The sequence below is a fragment of the Mauremys reevesii genome, linkage group 14 (assembly GCF_016161935.1).
Source record: "Mauremys reevesii isolate NIE-2019 linkage group 14, ASM1616193v1, whole genome shotgun sequence".
NCBI lineage: Eukaryota > Metazoa > Chordata > Testudines > Geoemydidae > Mauremys > Mauremys reevesii.
The window spans coordinates 16,464,676-16,480,753 of NC_052636.1; the positions used below are offsets into that span (position 1 = coordinate 16,464,676).

At 52.9% G+C, this 16,078-nt stretch overlaps 1 protein-coding gene and 3 long non-coding RNA genes across 4 annotated transcripts in view; all 4 read left to right on the forward strand.

Moving 5' to 3' along the window:
• The window catches only part of LOC120381973 (zinc finger protein 850-like), a 754,134-nt gene that overhangs the window by 308,827 nt on the left and 429,229 nt on the right, over positions 1–16,078 (forward strand). The window lies entirely within an intron of this gene.
• LOC120381986 lies at positions 128–4,093 on the forward strand. Its single transcript, XR_005588210.1, has 3 exons — positions 128–481; positions 777–946; positions 4,053–4,093. It is a non-coding gene; the product is annotated as an uncharacterized LOC120381986 (long non-coding RNA).
• LOC120381982 lies at positions 4,112–5,525 on the forward strand. The gene is made up of 3 exons (XR_005588206.1): positions 4,112–4,174; positions 4,771–4,871; positions 5,396–5,525. It is a non-coding gene; the product is annotated as an uncharacterized LOC120381982 (long non-coding RNA).
• On the forward strand, positions 9,173–10,081 carry LOC120381985. Its single transcript, XR_005588209.1, has 2 exons — positions 9,173–9,394; positions 10,018–10,081. It is a non-coding gene; the product is annotated as an uncharacterized LOC120381985 (long non-coding RNA).

Sequence of the window (16,078 nt, forward strand, 5' to 3'; positions counted from 1 at the left end):
AAAAATCCAATGCCCACCTGGGACATAATTGGCTGCTGGGGGTCTTACTGCTCAAAAGGATCTGGAAATTATAGTGGAATATAAGGCAATAATTAGACACACTTGGGGAAAAGGATAATATCATTCTAGTCTGTATTAACGAGAGTGTTGTGAGTAAAACCCAGGAGGTCATTGTCTGGCCCTGGTGAGACCTCAGTTGGAGAACTGGGTGGGGAAAGGGCATCACACTTTAGGAGAGAAGTGGCCAAATTGGAGAGAGTCCAGAAAAAAACAACAAACATGATAAAAGGTTTAGAAACCCTGATCTATGAGGCCAGGTTAAAAAAAAAAGGGCACATTGAGTCCTGAGAGAAGAAGACCGAGAGTGGGGACCTGATAGTCTTCAAATATGTTACAAAGAGGACGATGATCAATTGTTCTCTGGTCCTGCTGAAGGCAGGAGAAGAAGAAATGGGATTAATCTTCAACAAGGGAGATTGAGGTTAGATATTACGAAAAGCTTTCTCTCTCTAAAGGAAGTTAACTCTGGAGCAAGCACAGAGGTTGTGGAATCTCCATCATTGGAGGTTTCTAAGAACTGGTTGGACAAACACCGGAGGTTGCGAGTGATTGGTCATTTCTGGGGTACCACGCAAAGCGAAACATCGGGGAGGCACATTTGTCACAGGGGTGTATTGTCAGTTGTCTCGTTGCGCTGAAATAGGTCGCGGTGGTATTTCATTCTAACCCGCCCGCTGGCTCAGAGGTTGAAGGCTCTGTCTCTGGTCCCTTCCCAGGGCATGGGCTCGGGGATCGAGGGGACCAAGGTGCTGATGGCCAAAGGCATGTCCTGCCTGACCTACAACTCCCTCTGCTTACCTGATGACATCCACGAGCGCGGGGTTGACTGCATCCCCAACTACTACTACAGGGATGATGGGCTGAAGATCTGGTCGGCCATTGAGAGGTAAGGAGCAGGAGCCGGGGCAGAGGGTGGCGAGGAAGCAGATGGCATGTGGAACATTCCCACCGGCTCAGAGTTGCTTGGAAACACGGCTTTCCTGCCCAGGGCCGCCCAGAGGATTCAGGGGGCCTGGGGTCTTCGGCAGCAGGGGGCCCCCGCTTTGGCGGTAATTCGGCGGTGGGGGGATCCTACCGCTCCAGGACCCGCCGCCGATGAGCCCCGAAGACCCGTGGCGGGAGGCCCCCACCACTGAATTTCCGCCGAAGACCTAGTACTTCGGTGGCGGGTCCCGCTTTGGCGGTAATTTCACGGCGAGGGGTCCTTCCGTGCCCCCCCCCCCCACTGCCAAAGACCTGGAGCGGAAGGAGCTCGGGAGCCCTGGGTCTTGCAAGAGTTTTCCGGTGCCCCTGGAGCGAGTGAAGGACCTGGGGCCTGGGGCAAATTGCCCCTGGGCGGCCCTATTCCTGCCACATAAAGAATTCTGAGTTAAAAAAAACTGGAATTCCCCAAAAGGCTCTTTTTCAGACACCTGCCCCCACGCACCCAGCTACACTGCATGAAAGCTCCTTGAGCTACTCACGAATCACACAGAGGAGAGCACCAGCCAATTCTCCCCAGCCTTGCACACCAGGACTATACCATCTCACCCTGGTCAGAAGCCTGGCCAGTTTCCCAGTCCGCCCCTCCCTCACTGTGGGACTAAATCGGGGGGGGGCCCAGATAATCTTCATCCAAGAATATTAAAGGAACTGGCACATGAAATTGCAAGCCCATTAGCAAGAATTTTTAATGAATCAGTAAACTCAGGGGTTGTACCGCACGACTGGGGAATTGCTAACATAGGTCCTATTATTAAGAAAGGGGAAAAATGTGATTTGAGTAAGTATAGGCCTGTTAGTTTGACATCTGCAGCATGCAAGGTCTTGGAAAAATTTCTGAAGGAGAAAGTAGTTAAGGACATTGAGGTCAATGGTAATTGGGACAAAATACCACATGGTTTTACAAAAGGTAGATCGTGCCAAAGCAACCTGATCTCCTTCTTTGAGAAGGTAACAGATTTTTTTAGACAAAGGAAACGCGGTGGATCTAATTTACCTCAATTTCAGTAAGGCATTTGATACAGTTCCACATGGGGAATTATTAGTTAAATTGGAAAAGATGGGGATCAATATGAAAATGGAAAGGTGGATAAGGAACTGGTTAAAGGGAGACTACAATGGCTCTTACTGAAAGGTGAACTGGAAGGAGGTTACCAGTGGAGTTCCTCAGGGATCGGTTTTGGGACCAATCTTATTTAATCTTACTGACCGTGGCACAAAAAGTGGGAATGTGCTAATAAACTTTGCAGATGACACAAAACTGGGAGGTATTACAACATAGAGAAGGACCGATATCATACAGGAAGATCTGGATGACCTTGTAAACTGGAGTAATAGTAATAGGATGAAATTTAATAGTGAAAAGTGCAAGGTCATGCATTTAGGATTAATAACAAGAATTTTGGTTATAAATTGGGGACGATCAGTTGGAAGTAACAGAGGAGGAGAAGGACCGAGTATTGGTTGATCACAGGATGACTATGAGCCGCCAATGTGATATGGTCGTTAAAAGCTAATGCGGTCTTGGGATGCATCAGCCGAGGTATTTCCAGCAAAGATAAGGAGGTGTTAGTACCATTATATAAGGCACTGGTGAGACCTCATCTGGAATACTGTGTGCAGTTCTGGTCTCCCATATGTAAGAAGGATAAATTCAAACTGGAACAGGTACATAGAAGGGTTACTAGCATGATTTGAGAAATGGAAAACCTGTCTTATGAAAGGAGACTCAAAGAGCTTGGCTTGTTTAGCCTAACCAAAAGGAGGCTGAGAGGGGATATGATGGCTCTTTATAAATAGATCAGAGGGATAAATATCAGGGAGGGAGAGGAATTATTCAAGCTCCGTACCAATGTGGACACAAGAACAAATGGATATAAACTGGTGAGTCTTGCCCACATGCTCAGGGTTTAGCTGATCGCCATATTTGGGGTCGGGAAGAAATTTTCCTCCAGGGCAGATTGCCAGAGGCCCTGGAGGTTTTTCGCCTTCCTCTGCAGTGTGGGGCACGGGTCACTTGCTGGAGGATTCTCTGCAGCTTGAGGTCTTCAAACCACGATTTGAGGACTTCAGTAACTCAGACATAGGATAGGGGTTTGATACCGGGATGGGTGGGTGAGATTCTGTGACCTGCGTTGTGCAGGAGGTCAGACTAGGTGATCATAATGGTCCCTTCTGATGAATGACGCATATGGGTTTTCCAGGGAGCTATTCTGAGGTACAGTGTGTCACAGATTCTATTCCTGATATCTGGAGGTTCCCTAGTAACAAGGCAGTGTGGTGCCAATGGGCAGCTTTGGGCACTAAAAAAGTAACCCTACCACAATGGAAAAGTCAATCCCCATCAAATATTGATGCCTGGCTTGGTGATCTGGCTTATCACACAGCTAACGAATGGCTGGCATTGCAGAGAAAGGGAATGCATGAAAAATTCAAAGCAATTTGGACTGATTTATTAGAGGTCTATGATCAATGTAGACACTGAAGATAGCTATGTCACATCCCCTCCTCTGCCTTTATCCTAACCCCCGTCACTTACTTTGTGTGGTAGATTGGTTGGCTTAGGAAAAATGAATGAAAACTTGTAAATACACAAGAATGGAGAGGAAAAGTCAAACTTTTGGGAATTTTGCCCCAAATCAAATTCCGGGAAAAGGTCTCATTGGGGGTGAATGGAAACACTTGGTTTCAGTCAAGCCAAGATGTTTTGTGTCAATGGCGATGCTTATTTAATGTATTAACTTCCACAAGAGCAAGTCTAATTTGAAATGAAAACTTCAACTCTGCTGTAGACGAGATCCAGGATCACCTGGAGGTCAGGCCGTCGGCTTAGCCACCAGGCCATGCTCCCACAGCTAGGAAAGGGCGAAGTGGAGGGGACACTAGGTAACGGCCAGGGTGCACAGTACCACTGGGCTGTTTGGTGATGCTGGCTGAGTGACGCTGGTGCACTGGGGAGTGATGTGGCCTGCATCGACCCATCCAGGCCGACACATCTCTGTTCTTTCCAGCTTCGTCTCCGGCATCGTCAGACACTATTACCGCAGCGACGCCCATGTCCTGGCCGATCGCGAGCTGCAGGCCTGGGCAGACGAGATCTTCCATGAATGCTTCCTGGGGAACGAGGCATCTGGTAAGGGCCATGTGAACCCAGAGTCCTGCAGCCGCTGGTCACCGGGCTCCATGCAGGGGTGGCTGGGGACATCTCCAGACTGGCGTGTCTGTCAGCCAGATCCCAGCTGATGTCAATGGGCGCCTCCATTGGAGTCAATGGGGCCAGATCCCAGCTGGTGTCAATGGGTGTCTCTCCATTGAGCCAATGGGGCCGGATCCCAGCTGGTTCAATGGGCGCCTCCATTGGCGCCAATGGGGCCAGATCCCAGCTGGCGCCACGGGTGTCTCTCCATTGGAGTCAATGGGATCGGATCCCGGTTGGTGTCAATGGGTGTCTCTCCATCGGAGTCAATGGGGCCAGCGACCCTGCAGGGACAGGGTGGCCTGGATCACGGTGGTGGGACGGGGCTGTGGGGTGACTGGGAACGGCCCCGCCGTGGGAACGGGCAGGGCAGGGAGATGGCGCATGGCTGAGCTGAGACCTGGAGCAGGGGAGCGACTCACTGGGGGAGGCTCCGGCAGAGGGAGGCATCAAACCCGGCTCTAGGGGTCCCAGCCTAAGGCCACAGAGCAGGGTCGGGCCAGGTCAGTGACAGGTCAGTCTCCATCCCACAGGCTTCCCCTCATCCCTGCAGAGCATCCCCGAGCTCATCAAGTACCTGACCATGTGGATCTACTGCTGCTCGGCCCGGCACGCCGCCCTCAGCAACGGGCAGGTAGGGAGAGGCCAGCCAGGGTGCTCGGGGGGGGGGCTCATTCCCTACCCCCCACAGGGACCTGGGGTGCAGCCACCGACACCCCCACCCTGCACCCCCCCACACGGGGCCCTGGGGTCCAGCCACTGACATCCCGGCACCCAGCATGGGGACCTGGGATCCCGCCACCAACACCCGCACCCTGCACCCCACCCCAATGACACCTCAATCCCCAGGACCCTGCTCTAGCGGCCAATCCCCCACCCAGCACCCAACTCCAGTGAGATCCTGGACACCTCAGGACCCTGCCCCAGCCCCCCAGGACCCTCCCCCACTGCCGCACTCAGTACCCCAACCCCCCTCCCCCTTGATTCTCCCACCCGTTGGCCGTGGGAGAGATTCCGACCAAGCCCCGGGTGCCCAGGCCTCTTGGTTGAGCCAGACCTTCCCTGTGCTGATGCCCCCTGGGCGGGGTGAGGAGGGGATCCCTGGCTGGGCTGGGGGGTCCCCGGCTGCTCTGACTGGGGGGTCTCTCTGGGCCGCAGTACGAGTTCGGCGCTTGGATGCCCAACTTCCCGTCCTCCATGAGGAACCCCCCGCCCCAGGCCAAGGGCACCTCCTCCCTGGAGAGCTACCTGGACACCATCCCGGAGGTCAACAGCACCAGCATCGCCATCTACACCCTCTGGGTCCTCAGCTGCGAGCTGGGGGACTCGGTGAGGACACGGGAGCTATGGGGGGCCGTGGGGCAGGGGCAGCAGGGGGCGCTCTCCCCTGGCAGGCGGGGCTGGCCCCAGGGTGGCGCTAGGGGCGCTTTGGGGAAGGGAGCGGAGCAGGGGCAACAGGGGGCGTTATCCTCTGGCAGGCGGGGCTGGCCCCAGGGTGGCGCTAGGGGGCGCTGGGCTGTGGCTGGGGGTGTCTCTTTAATGAGCCGTTCAGCTGAGTTCTCCCCCCCCTTGTGGTAACAATAAAGGACCCGCTGACCTTTCCCACGAGCCGGGGCATGAACCCAGGTGTCCCGGCCCAGCTGCACTTTGGGGGATTCCGTTCAAACACCCATAAATTCCACCGTGTTGTTTCAACCGGCCACAGGATTCTCCTTCCCTCCCTGGCGTGAACTCTTCCCAGTGTTGCTACACAGCTGTTAAACACCTTCCCTGCGCTCTAGGGCACATGAGGGATCCTTGTGTAACCAGCCGCCCCGCCCCAGAGGTGGCTGCATCTCAGCGCCGGGCGAGGGGTCCCCGGATAACCAGCCACCTCACCCCAGAGGTGGCTGAATCTCAGCGCCGGGCGAGGGGTCCCCGGATAACCAGCCACCCCACCCCAGAGGTGGCTGAATCTCAGCGCCGGGCGAGGGGTCCCCGGATAACCAGCCACCCCACCCCAGAGGTGGCTGAATCTCAGCGCCGGGCGAGGGGTCCCTGGGTAACCGGCCGCCCCACCCCAGAGGTGGCTGCATCTCAGCGCCGGGCGAGGGGTCCCTGGGTAACCGGCCGCCCCACCCCAGAGGTGGCTGAATCTCAGCGCCGGGCGAGGGGTCCCTGGGTAACCGGCCGCCCCACCCCAGAGGTGGCTGCATCTCAGCGCCGGGCGAGGGGTCCCTGGGTAACCGGCCGCACCGCCCCAGAGGTGGCTGCATCTCAGCGCCAGGCGAGGGGTCCCCGGATAACCAGCCACCCCACCCCAGAGGTGGCTGAATCTCAGCGCCGGGCGAGGGGTCCCTGGGTAACCAGCCGCCCCACCCCAGAGGTGGCTGCATCTCAGCACCAGGTGATGGAGCCCTTCCGTGCTGTCCCTCACCGCTCTCCCGTTCCCTTGCAGAGACCCCTGGGCACGTACCCCGACGAGCACTTCACGGAGGAGGAGCCCAAGCGGCTGATCGCAGCCTTCCAGGGGCGCCTGGCCCAGCTCTCCCAGGAGATCCAAGAGAGGAACAAATCCCTGCCCATCCCCTACCGCTACCTGGATCCCCACCAAATCGAGAACAGCACGTCCATCTGAGCCCGACCGGCGAGCCCCAGGGACGGGCCCCACGCGGCCGCTGGCAACGCTGTCCCTGCGATCCTCTCCCAGGAACAATAAACCACAGACTGGTTCCACTCTGACTGGCTGATTCTGTCTAGTGGGGTACAGCCCGGGGGGCTGAGAGCCAGGACTCCTGGGTTCTCTCCCTGGCTCTGGGAGGCGCTGGTGGGTTAAAGCAGGGGGGTTGGGAGCCAAGGACTCCTGGGATCTATACCTGACTCGAGGAGGGGAGGGGAGTCTAGTGGGTAAAGCAGGGGGGTGCTGGGACCCAGGACTCCTTAGTTCTATACCTGGATCTGGGGGGTGTGAGGGGGCTGGTGGTTAGAGCAGAGGGGGTGTGATGTTACTGACATAACCTGTAACTGTATAGATCGTTTTTGCAACCACTGCTATATATTTGCAGCAAAGATTGTTGTGTGAGGTGTCTGTGAAAAGGTTATGATTTGCTGATTATGATTATGCTATCTGGATGCGTGTATCATTTTTGTAGTTGCAGTTATGAATATTGGCTATGTACTTGTATCTCAATGTGTTCTAATTCTGAAGTAGCCTTGGTAAAGCATTTGGTCAGCTTCTTGAGAAAGTAATTTGCAAGTTAAGTGCCCAATCAAGAAACACTTAACTCACAATGGACTTTGGAAGACTCCAATCCACATAAGAAATCTTCCTGGCTACTGTCGGTACAGATCTGAATCATGCATGGATATGTGACTTGCCCATGTGACTCCAAACTCCATTTTGCTGTAATTTTCCACAGTAAGAACAAAGAGGTGTCCTTACACCTGGAGGAAATTATAAAAGGCAGCTGCCTTATCTCCATCTTGTCTTCAATCCTGCTTCATACCTCTGGAGGGACTTTGCTATAAACTGAAGTTCTGAACAAAGGACTGACTGACCCATCCCAGCTGCGGATGGACTCCAGAGACTTGATTTGAACCTGATTTATTCCATCACTGCTACAAGCGTGAACCAAGAACTTTGCCATTACTGTCTGTAAGTGATTCCTTTAACCAGTTTTAGCTCTCATCTAGATTTCTTTCTTTTATGAATAAACCTTTAGATTTTAGATTCTAAAGGACTGGAAACTGTGATTTGTGGGTAAGATCTGATTTGTATATTGACCTTGGTCCTTTGGGATCGAGGCAACCTTTTTTCTTTTACTGGGGTCTTGGTTTTCATAACCATTCATCCCCATAACGAGCGGCACTGGTGGGGATACTGGAGTGTCTGAGGGAATTGCTTGTGTGACTTGTGGTCAGCCAGTGGGGTGAGACCGAAGTCATCTCCGTTTGGCGGGTTTGGTTTCCCTTGGTGTGCAAAGGAACCCCAGCCTAGGGCTGTGACTGCCCTGCTCTAAACAATCTGTCCTGAATTGATATTCTCATAAATATCCCACAAAAGGCAGCATCGTTACAGGGGGGCTGGTGGTTAGAGCAGGGGGGGATGGGAGCCAGGACTCCTGGGTTCCCTCCCCGGCTCTGGGAGGGGAGTGGGAGCTGGTGGTTAGAGTGGGGGGGCTGGGAGCCAGGACTCCTGGGTTCTCTCCCCGGCTCTGGGAGGGGAGTGGGAGCTGGTGGTTAGAGTGGGGGGGCTGGGAGCCAGGACTCCTGGGTTCTCTCCCCGGCTCTGGGATGGCAGTGGGGGCTGGTGGTTATAGCAGGGAGGGCTGGGAGCCAGGACTCCTGGGTTCTCTCCCCGGCTCTGGGAGGGGAGTGGGGGCTGGTGGTCAGAGCGGGGGGGGCTGGGAGCCAGGACTCCTGGGTTCTCTCCCCGGCTCTGGGAGGGCAGTGTGGGCTGGTGGGTTACAGCAGGGGGGCTGGGAGCCAGGAGTCTTGTGGGTTAGCGCAGGGAGGCACAAGGCTGAAGTGAAATCACCCATCCCACACCAAGTCCTGTGTCTATGGGTAGCAAAATACCTGTCCCCAAACCCTGCCCTGGACAGGAGGGCGTTACAGGACAGCTGTGGCTTTAATTAACCCTGAGCAGCAATTAAGGCCTGGAAAAGCCAGAACAGAGGCTGGGACAGGCCTGCACAACATGCAGCCCGCGGGGGCTCGCGGTGCGGCCCGCAGGCAAGCGGCGGGGTGGGGCTGTCGGGTTTGCCCAGGGCCGGTGCAACTGTCTGGGATTTCTCCTCCTTCCCCTCATGGGTGCGGAGTGTGGAGCGGCTGATTGGGCGCCTGGGCCTGATTTAGCTGCTCCCATTGGCTTCCAGCAGGCAGAGTCTCGCCCCCTCCCCCTGCCTCAGTGTCATGTTGCAGCACTTTGTGTGTCACATGCGGTTTCTATGATGAGCTGCATGCAATGCGAGGGGGGGGGCTCCCCACCACTACCCTACCCCTGTGCATGGACACTTGCAAGGGGGCAGTCTCACGCAATAGGGATGAGGAGGAGGAGGAGGAGGCTAGCGAGCCGAGAAACCATTCTTCCCAACAGCCAGGAGTTGTTTATCACGCTGGAGCCAATACCCGCCCAACCCAAGCTCATGGACCATGAAGCCGGAGGAGGCACCTCTGGTGAGTGTATCTGTAAATATAATGCATGGTTTAAAAGCAAGCGCGTTTAATGATGTGGCAGCAGAATTAAAAGCAGGGGAAATGTTTCAGTCAATTTAAGGACAGAATGAAAGGCAGCCCTAACCCTAACCCTAACCATGCAAGAGTTGTAAGAGGTGCCGTTTATCCCCTCGCTTTTAGTTGCTAAGGATGGAATGCGGATTTAAGCAGAAACCTTGAGATAAGGTCGTGTCTAAAGGGAGCTTGTATTAACAAAGGATAACCGTTAGCCATTGATGTATGTAACGGGAAAGTGTAAATACTTGTCTTATACTGCCTGTAGGGGGAAGATCTGCCTAAGGATTAATTTGCCCTGAAGACTTGGGATGCATTCGCGGCCAGTACAGCCCCTCCTCTTAAATGGCCAACCCAACAGGTGCTTGGTATGGGAAAAGAGGGTGCTGCGTGTGTGATCTCTCACACCAAACCGGCAGGGTCTCAATGTAAGAGGCAAAATGTGACCTTGTACTGAAAGTACATGTGCTATGGAATGTTAACAGCTTGGTTCACTGTGAAAGACTCTACCCATTGTTCTCTAAAATGTGTCTTTTTAAATACTATTCTCCCATTTTTTCCTCCCACAGCTGCAAATGTTTCAACGCTCCCCCTATCATCTCCACCCCAGAGGCTAGCGCAGATAAGAAGGTGGAAAAAAACGTGCTTGCAATTAAATGTTCTCTGAGCTCATGCAGTCCTCCCGCACTGAAAGTGCTCAGCAGACTGCATGGAGGCAAACAATGTCAGAGTCCAGGAAAGCAGAAAATGAACACGAGGACAGGAGGGACGAGCAAGAGGAGAGGTGGCGGGAGCAAGAGGAGAGATGGTGGCAGCACAATGAGAGGAGACAGGATTCAATGCTGAGGCTACTGATATGCTCCGGTGTCTGGTGGAGCTGCAGGAAATGCAGCAGGAGCACAGACGGACGCTGCAGCTCCTGGGTAACTGCCTGCCCTCCTCCCCAAGCTCCATAGCCTCCTCTCCCAGAGGCCCAAGAACTTGGTGGGGGGGGGGCCCTCCGGGCACCCAAATACTCCACCCCAGAAGACTTCCCAAGCAACAGAAGGCTGGCATTCAATAAGTTTTGAAGTGCAATGTGACCTTGTCCTTCCCTCCTACCCTCCTGGGCTACGTTGGCAGTTATCCCCTTGTTTGTGTGATGAATTAATAAAGAATGCATGATTTTGAAACAATAATGACTTTATTGCCTCTGCAAGAGGTGATCGAAGGGGGCAGGGCGGTTGGCTTACAGGAAAGTAGAGTGAACCAAGGGGGTGGATTTTCATCAAGGAGAAACAAACAGAACTTTCACACCGTAGCCTGGCCAGTCATGAAACTGGTTTTCAAAGCTACTCTGATGCACCGCGTGCCCTACTGTGCTCTTCTAGTCGCCTGGTGTATGGCTGTGGGTAATCAGCGGCCAGGCGATTTGCCTCAACCTCCCAGCCCACCATAAATGTCTCCCCCTTTACTTTCACAGATATTGTGGAGCACACCGCAAGCGGCAATGACAATGGGAATATTGGTTTTGCTGAGGTCTAACCGAGTCAGTAAACTGCGCCAGCGTCCTTTTAAACATCCAAAGGCACATTTTACCACCATTCTGCACTTGCTCAGCCTATAGTTGAACAGCTCCTTACTGCTGTCCAGGGTGCGTGTGTATGGCTTCATGAGCCATGGCATTAAGGGGTATTTCCTGTGTCCTGAAGGCAGGGGCGGCTCTACGTTTTTGGCCGCCCCAAGCAGTCATGCGCGGGAGGCGCCCCGGAGCCGCGGGAGCAGCGGACCTCCCGTGGGCATGACTGCAGAGGGACCGCTGGTCGCTCGGCTGGACCTCCCGCGGCTGCGGATGGTTCACGGATCCCGCGGCTCCGCGTGAGCTGCCGCAGTCATGCCTGCGGAGGTCCAGCCGAGCCGCGACGAGCGCCTCCGCAGTCATGCCTGCGGCAGGTCCGCCGTCCCAGGGCTCCCGTGACCTCCGCAGGCATGACTGCGGCAGGTCCGCCGCCCAGCCTGCCGCCCCTAGATTTGGCCCTAGGCACCAGCTTGTTTTGCTGGTGCCTAGAGCCGCCCCTGACTGAAGGTGGAAGTTGGGGTCCTGGTGAGCACTGCGGTGGGAACAGACCCCAGGGACTCTGTAGCTGGAAGTGAAAGGGGGGGAATTTTGCTGGCTAGTGACGAGTCTGCTATAGCTGGTAGCTGGGAGCCCACAGCTGGGCCAGAGTCACCGTCCCATTTGGGGGACACAGGGGTGTCTGACCCAGAGGGGAGCCCAGATAGGGAAGTCCAGACAGAAGGTGAGTGGGGGGCGGAGAGTCCGTTTCCCAGGAGGAGGGGGGAAAGTCTGCCTTTAAAATGCCAAACCCCTCGCCTGTAGATCCGGTTTGAAGGGAGAACTGGGGGTCAGATCTCCTGGAGGGGGAGTCCATCCGGCTGACCTGTCGGGAACAGAAAGTGGGGTGTCCAAAGGGGTCCTTTGAAAGATGTTGTTCTTGCTACTCTTGTAAGCGAGAAGACTGGCTCACAAGGCGGCAGGGGAAAACATCTCTGCATGGGTGAAACTTCACAAGGGAGTGTCCAGCCCAGAGAAATGCCAGAGGGAGGGGTGGAGGCCAGGCATGGCTGCAGTGCACCCTTTCCTTGCCAAAGCCCCGAACAGGTGCCTGAATTAAAAGCCTTCTACAAAGAGGCAGGAGAATGGGCATCAGAGTGCCTACCAGGGGGGCACAAAGAACTGGGAATATGCCGTAGATACTAAACAAGCTAAACTGTGTGGGGAAAAAAAGCCTGTCCACTGTAGCTTTGCTGTTAATCTTGTGTCTTTTTCTACTCTATCTATGGGTCAAGACGAAGGAGTTAATACTAGTGGTTAACCCTTTAAAGATCTGGGACCTACCGGATTGGTGGAAGAAACTGTTGTACGTGCTAGCGATGGTGACAAGCCAGCCCCACCAGCATGTTACTTTTCAGCAGACTGGAAGCTTGGCACAGCAGCAAAAGCAGAACAGGCCCCCGCTGCTGTGTAGAAGGGGAAACTGAGGCAGGCCACCTCATGGCATTGGTGGCTAAATGCCAAGACACCTACGCGTTGACAGATATTGCTGTCTGCGTTCTGTTAGCAATACTACACCCAGGACTGGACTTACCATGAGGCGAACTGACGCGGCTGCCTCAGGTGCCAGACTCGGGGGGGGGAGGGGGTGCACCCGGAGTGTAGAAAATTGTGTCTGCTGCTGGTGCATTTGTATTCTCTCTGCTCGAGATGCACAGCGATGGTGGCGGGCTGTGCTGGAGGAAGGAGGTCACAGGAGACAAAACAGGCAGGCAGGAGAAAAGGTGAGAGGGAAGAACAGAAAGCAGCCGGAGCTGGAGGCAGAGGAGCTTCTTATGTACCTCTCCAGCACCCCCAAGAGCCTGGACTGATTCACACCAGCTTCTTAGGGAGCTTCCTGTCTCCCGCTGCTTCCCTGAACCCACTTGAGGAGAACAGGCCGTCAATTGACGTAGTAGGAGCCAGTTAGGCCCTTAAGATGCTGATATCAGGCCCTGCTACCAGCCTGCTTATCTGTCCCCTTCAACTGAGTGCTGAGAGCCACTGTAGCTGGCACAGAGCCGCATTCATGAGTGAAAGAAGAAAACGCCCCTCTGGGGCAGCATTCAGAAAAAGAAAGAAAGGAGCTCTCTTGAGATCCACAGACACAAATGTTCACGCTGAGCCTTCCGGCCCCAGTGAGGATGTGAGCGGCGAGGAGATGCCTGATCTTCCAGTTAGTCAGAGTGCAGGTGACCTGGCAGCTCCTGCAGCATCCATAGCTCCATCTCAAATGGAGGTAACCATGCACATTCCTGAAGAAAAGTGTAGATCAGAGAAGAGTGTGGTGGAGGCGCAAGAAACAGCCGCTGCTGAGTTTAGTTCCTTAAGTCTAGATGATCCCGGACTGTGGACCCACTTGAGCAGTAGCCTGAGGGACTTCCTTGTAGTGCCTGGGCCACAGCAAGTGAAAAACTTCATGTTCCCCAAAGACAATGAAAATAGAAGTTTCCATCCAACACATTCCTGGCGTGAAATCCCCAATGGTGACAAAGTGGAGAGGCCATGGCTTATGTACTCAAAAACCCACAATGCTGCATACTGTTTTTGTTGCAAACTCTTCCAGTCTAATGTTCCAGCCACATTGGGTTCTACAGGAACAAAGGACTGGAAAAAACTGGCTAGAAATCTGGCATGCCATGAGAAGGCAGCAAATCACTAGAGAGCATTCCATAGGTGGAAAGAGCTTGAGATGAGAGGCCACCATAGATGATCAGCATCAAGAGGAGATTGCATCAGAGTCTCTTTACTGGCAAAATGTTCTGAAAAGGCTCATTGTCACTGTGAGAATGTTTGCTACCCAAAACCTAGCACCGCGTGGCACTTCAGATCAGCTGTATGTGCCAAACAATGGAAACTTCCTTAAAATTGTGGAGCTGATGGCTGAGTTTGATGCTGTACTCCAGGAGTATTTATGAAGAGTCACCACCCGAGAAATGTACACACACCACAACCTTGGAAAAACAATTCAAAATGAGATCATACAGTTACCGGCAACAAAAGTCAAACAGAAGATTGTGGCAGATCTGAAGTCAGGAAAATATTACTCTGTTATTCTGGACTGCACACCTGACATCAGCCATATGGAACAAATGACTTTAATGGTGCATTTTGAACAACAAGAGAACCTAGTGAAAATGTCCCTGCAATGGTGACTGTCAGAAAGCATTTTCTATAATTTATTGACATTGATGATACCACAGGAGCTGGTATGACAAATGTGCTTCTTAAAAAGCTGGAAGATACAGGAATTGCGATAGCTGACATGAGAGGTCAGGGCTGCGATAATGGTGCCAACATGAGAGGAAGGAACAGAGGAGTGCAGACACGTATCCGAGAGTTAAACCCTCGAGCTTTTTTTGTCCCATGCAGTTCTCATTCATTGAACTTGGTGGTCAGTGAAGTAGCATCAGGTTCTAGTGAGGCTGCTGAATTTTTTAATGTCATTCAAATCACCTTTGTATTTTTCTCTGCATCAACTCATCGATTGCAAATTTTGAAGCAGCATCTGGGAACATCCTCTCTGACACTGAAACCACTGAGTGCCACGCAATGGGAAAGTCGAGTGGAGGCGATAAAGCCTATCCAACACCAAATTGGGAAGATAGATGATGCCATGGTTGCCATTATGGAGGATAATGCTATGTCAGGAACTGTTCGTGGGAGAACAGTGGCAGAGGGAAATGGAATCACAAGAAACATACATAACTTCAAATTTCTGTGTGGCTTAGTGTTGTGGCATGACATACTGTTTGAAATAAATGTTGTAAGCAAGAGACTTCAAGGTGTTGACCTTGATATATCTGCTGCAAAAGCAAAGTCACGCCTACAGTCTTACCAGTCAAAGAAGGGATTTCAAAATGTTCTGAAGAGTGCACAGAAGTTGGAAGAGGAACTTCACCCTGAAGCTATTTTCCCACCCATTCAAGAATACAAGAGTCACCGAAGAAGAAGACGTTTTGATTACGAGGCACAGGATAATCAGACCCCAAACAACAATACAAAGTTGACTTCTTTAACCAGGTGCTAGATTGTGCAATACAGTCAGGAGAAGAACGTTTCATGCAGCTCAAGGAACACAGCAGTATATTTGGGATGTTGTGTGATATTCCAAAACTCCTCCCTATACCTGAAGAAGACCCACACCAGCAATGCCAGGCACTAGAGACAGTGTTGACACATGATGACACGCGCGATATTAATGTGAGTGATTTAGGTGATGAACTGAAAGCCCTTTCAGCAGGATCAACTCCAAAGGCTGTTCTGGAATAGATGTGCACAGATAAGATGACCACGCTCTTTCCAAAGGCTTTTGTTGCTCTGCACATACTTCTAACACTTCCTGTAAGAGTTGCCAGTGGAGAACGCAGCTTCTCCAAGCCGAAGTTGATAAAAACACATCTACGCTCCACAATGACACAGGAGAGGCTGGTCGGCCTTGCAACCATCTCAAGAGAGCATGAGCTGGCCCAGACTGTGGACCTTCAGCAGGAAGCAGTTCAAATCTTTGCAACCAAGAAGGCACAGAAAGCACCACTTTGATTATTCAAATAGAGAAAAATGCCGGTGTTTACTATGCAGACAAGAAAAGTTACGTTTCCTGTTCAGGCGTTTGAAAGTTAAGTGTTACTTCAAATTTTTGAACCAGGCATTTTAAGTTGCTAGTTCTCCTTTATTGGGGTGGGCAGCAGAGCAGGACCATGAGAGGAGTAGAACAGGAAGAAGGCAGAATTGAGACCTTCCAAAGTTTTGGCCAAAGCAAGGGGGGTGTGGGGGCATCATTTGAGCTCCTCACCTCAGGTGCCAAAATGTTGTAGGCCGGCCTTGACTACACCCCAACCTTTTTTCAGGCACCCGGGGACCTAGAACCTCAAAACTTGCTAGAACACTTATGAATGACATCATATGGTTTAAAGGTACTGAAAGGGAGTGTGACCAAAGACAGACAGGGATTTTACACGTACTGCCTCCACCGTGAACAGCGTCCAAGTCTCTGGCAGTAAGTGCAGGAGGACGGTGTGATGGTCAGTGCACCATAAGGCTTCATGGGAATATGC